Source organism: Otolemur garnettii, unplaced genomic scaffold, assembly GCF_000181295.1.
Source record: "Otolemur garnettii isolate 467f Iridium unplaced genomic scaffold, OtoGar3 scaffold00006, whole genome shotgun sequence".
NCBI classification, from domain to species: Eukaryota; Metazoa; Chordata; class Mammalia; order Primates; family Galagidae; genus Otolemur; species Otolemur garnettii.
The window spans coordinates 41,840,723-41,845,100 of record NW_003852401.1 but is presented as its reverse complement, the minus strand read 5'-3'; the positions used below and the strand labels follow the sequence as shown (position 1 = coordinate 41,845,100).

General features: G+C 39.9%; 1 pseudogene; it reads left to right on the top strand.

Annotated features, from left to right (window-relative positions):
• The first annotated feature begins 3,107 nt into the window (after positions 1-3,107).
• On the top strand, positions 3,108-4,261 carry LOC100956546 (annotated as a pseudogene).
• The last annotated feature ends 117 nt before the right edge of the window (positions 4,262-4,378 follow it).

Genomic DNA, 4,378 nt, shown 5'->3' with positions numbered 1-4,378 from the left:
TCATTTAACCTTATTTACTTCCTTAGATACCACATCTTCAAATGCAGCCACACTGTGGGTTATGGCTTCAACACATAAATTTTTGAGAAGACACAAATATTTCAGTCCATAACAATAACAGTAACTATCATCTGTGAAGCACTTGCTATATGCATTGTGTAAAGTTCCTTACATCTTTATATATATTGTCGTATTTAATTCTCACAAGATCTACATGAACTAGGTATTTTGTTGCCTACAACTAGGTATTTTGTTGTCTAATAGGCTTGGGGGAAGATAGAGAATTTGTGCATGGCCACACAAACTTTAGGGGTGGAGGCAGAATTTAAAGAAGAGCTGCCTACCTCCAAAGCCTATGCACTTGCCTTTTGAATTCTTTCCCCATCCCCCGAGTGCTTCCCTATTCAGCTGTGACTCTGTCCTTCCACCCCATCCTTTGGTCTCTGCATACAACTCAGCACTCTCTCTACAGGACATGTTTCTTGAGGTCTTGCATTTGCTCACAACTGAGCTTTCTCAGACTGCAGCATCCTTCAAGTGTTCCCTCAAGGACAATGCTTCTGTGAAATCTTCCTATATATCTTATTTTTGATTATTGTTGAATCATATATGTGTGAAACCTTTCTATAGTATATTCTATTACGTTTCATTTGGCCTTGCTTTCTGGCTACTCATCTAAATATCTGTATTTCTCCACCCCCACCAACAGATTATAAGAATTGTGAGTTAAGTGTTATACATGTCTGCATTTTCTACCATTCCAACACAACATGGGTGCTTTAATAAATATTTATTGAGTGAAAGTCCAGAGGAAAGGTAGTGAAGGTGTGAACTAGAGGAGTGGCAATGGAAATTTAAAGGACAGAATGGATTGATAAGACTTGCTGATTCTTTGGATGTGGGGACTGAGAGAAAGGCAAGGAGAACTTGAAAGTTTTACAAGGGAAGAACAATATTATTGTTATGGAAGCTAGGAGGTTTTGCTAGTTATGAGGAAAGACACCATTAGTAGGGCCCATAGTAGTAATGAACTAGGTGTTTTGTTGTCTACATTTTATAAATAAGTTTTGGGGAAAAACTTGGAAAAATAAAAAAAGAAGAAGTTAACTGATGACTCCATACTGAACCTCAGAGTCAAAGCATTCTGTGATAGACATACTCTTATCTAACAATGTGAATTTTACTTTTTTTGCATTATTATTATTACTCAACATTTAGTTACAGCAATCATCTGATTTCTTTTCTGAATGTATTTATCTTTGTTTGTTCTTTAAGAGGCTTTTGTTTCTAGTCCTTATTTTAAACATTGTTATTGTTATTAAATTTTAAGCCTTTTTAATTTTGTAAAGGCAAAAGGTAGAAACCAAATAAACACATGTATATGTACAGAGAAAATTAAAAAAAAAAAAGTTTGGGGGAAGGTAAAGAATTTGTGCATGGCCACACAAACTTTAGGGATGGAAGCACAATTTGAAGAAGAGCTGCCTACCTCCAAAGCCTACGCACTTGCTCTTTGAGTTCCTTCCCCATCCCCCGAGAGCTGCTACCACTAACTGAACTCTTGAATCGCTCACCATGCCAACTGTTTATCCTAGATTGCTCATTTATTTCTTACCATAATCTTGCAGGTGAGCATTACTGGTCTCAATTTATAAAGACAAAATGGAAGCTCAAATGGAGATTAAGCAATTGCTCAAAGGAATGCAACTGGTGAGCAGCAGAGCTGAGGTTCAAACTCAAGTTTATCTAACTCCAAAACTTGTGTCCTGGAGTGCCAGCCCCCTGAAAACTGCCTAGTGAAGTTATTTCTACAAAGGGCAGCAGGGGCGGTCTCATCATTTTCTAACTACTCTTTGTGGTGTCTATCTGGTGCCTGTGCAGAGGTTAGTGCCATGTTGGATCTGCATGACAGACAGTGAGTCCCCTGCACACAGATGTCTGTTCCCTATCCAGCCCCGGTAGCACTGATAAGTTAAAGGAGTGGAGCATGAGACATCTGAGCCAGGCCCCCGGTGTCTGCTTGCCTTTCCTCACTCTCCTCTTGGGCTTTAACAGAGCTGGTAGTCTTACAGCAAAGAGACAGATTTGGCCAAGGAGAATCTGAGGAAAGCTAGGAGATGTCATCTCTTCTACTTATTTGGTTTAAACAAGGAAGAAAAGTTCCCAACAGAGCTTATCATAGTCAGCTGTAAACAAATACCTTTATCCACAGCGGCGTCAATACTTCTACCATAAATGGGCATGGGATACTCAATTACTTCAAGGGTCAACTGTGGGAGATATCCAAGACTCGGGTTAGTGAAGTGGGCATAGATCCCTAATAACAGAAGAGCATGCATGATGAAAACAAAGGTTTCACATTTGTCAATGCTAATTAGCTCTGCATCTTGGGGAAAAAGAGTAAGCTAATAGGAAATGCAAAACAGGAACACATTTTTCAGAATTCTTTAGGCAAGACCGTACTGGGATCTACATGATTATATTTTAAAACTGCATACCTGAAAGAATATTAAATAGGTAAGTAGAAGTGGCAACACACATGTATAAGTGGTTTGACAAAAGTCTGAGAAGGAGCTTTCAGCAGAGGACAGCAGAAGAGTTGGGGAAATGGACTGACCTGTTTATTCTGGCAGTGTAAAGGGAGGAGGGATGATTGGGACATTTTTCCTATGGTATGAAGAGAAATGGGTAACAGATTTTCACCCTTCTACCTAGGCCAGCATCAAAGAGATTTACACTAAATGACTAAATGCCCCAAAGGCTGATGCATGGATGAAGACAGTAGAAAAATAGAATATGGGAGAGGTACCCCTTTTTGGCAGAATGTTAAAGAATAAAATAAATGGAAGATTAGACAATGATTTTATTTTAGCTCTGCGATGTTATAGAAGTTGTAGATGTTCTCAGCCTAACTTGTGTTAGTCCCCTGTTCAGAAGATAGCTTTCACCTCTATTGTCCACTACATGATAAGAATAATTTAGCATTCCCCTCTTTAAAATGACATATGACCTTCTGGTGTGATTCTGTCCTGTGTGGCTGTTCCTTGAAGCAGTAGTCATTTATCTCCATCCACCTTGTCTCCCACCTAAGTTCATGCCACCACTTCATGGAAAATTTGATGCACATGGACATGAGGCTCAGAACCATCTTTTTGGTTGTGAACCAAAGACTGACAAAGATTATCATTTTAAGGTGGATAATGATGAAAATGAGCACGAGTTATCCTTAGGAATGGTCAGGCAGTATTTCTCAACCTTCCTAATGCCACAATGTATTTTCATTGTTACAAAGGGGTCATGACCCACAGATTGAGAACCACGGTTAGGGGCTGGTGCCAAGGATGAATTGCACCTTGTTGAAGCAGAGGCAATGAATTATGAAGGCCGTCCAATGAAAGTAACACTGGCAACTTTGAAAATGTCTGTACAGCCAACACTTTCTCTTGGGAGCTTTGAAATAACACCATCTGTGGTCTTACAGTTGAAGTGTTGTTCAGGGCCTGTGCATATTAGGCCTGTGCATGGCACTTAGTAGCTATGGAAGAAGATACAGAGTCAGAGAGGAAGAGGAGGAGAATGTGAAACTCTGAAGTATGCCTGGAAAGCAATCTGCCCCTGGAGGTGGTAGCAAAGTTCCACAGAAAAAAGTAAAACTTGCTGCTGATGAAGATGAAGATGATGATGATTTTGATGAGGAGGAAACTGAAGAAAAATCTCCAGTGAAGATATCTGTATGAGACACTCCAGCCAAAAATGCACAAAAATCAAACCAGAATGGAAAGGATTCAAAACCATCAACATGGAGATCAAAAGGTAAAAAAATAGAAAAAAAACTCCTAAAACCCCAAAAGGACTTAGTTCTGTAGAAGACATTAAGGCAAAAATGCAAGCAAGCATACAAAAGTATTCCCAAAGTGGAAGCCAAGTTCATCAATTATGTGAAGAACTGCTGGCCAGCATGACGGCTCATGCCTGTAATCCTAGCACTCTGGGAGGCCGAGGTAGGCAGATTGCTTGAGCACAGAGATTGAAGACCATCCTGAGCCAGAGTGAGCCAGAGTAAGACCCCATCTCTACCAGAAAAAGCCAGGTGTTGTGGCAGGTGCCTGTAGTCCCAGCTACTTGGGAGGCTAAGGGCAAGAGAATCGCTAAAAGAAAAAAAAAGAAAATTAAAAAAAATTTTTTTAAATTATTTTTAGATGACTGACTAGGAGACTATTCAAGATTTCTGGCAGTGGAGGAAGATTCTTTAAGAAAATAATTTTTAAAAAAAGAAAAGAAGGCTCGGCACCTGTGGCTCAAGTGGCTAAGGCGCCAGCCACATACACCTAAAGTGGCGGGTTCAATCCAGCCAAGGCTCCCCAAAACAACAATAACG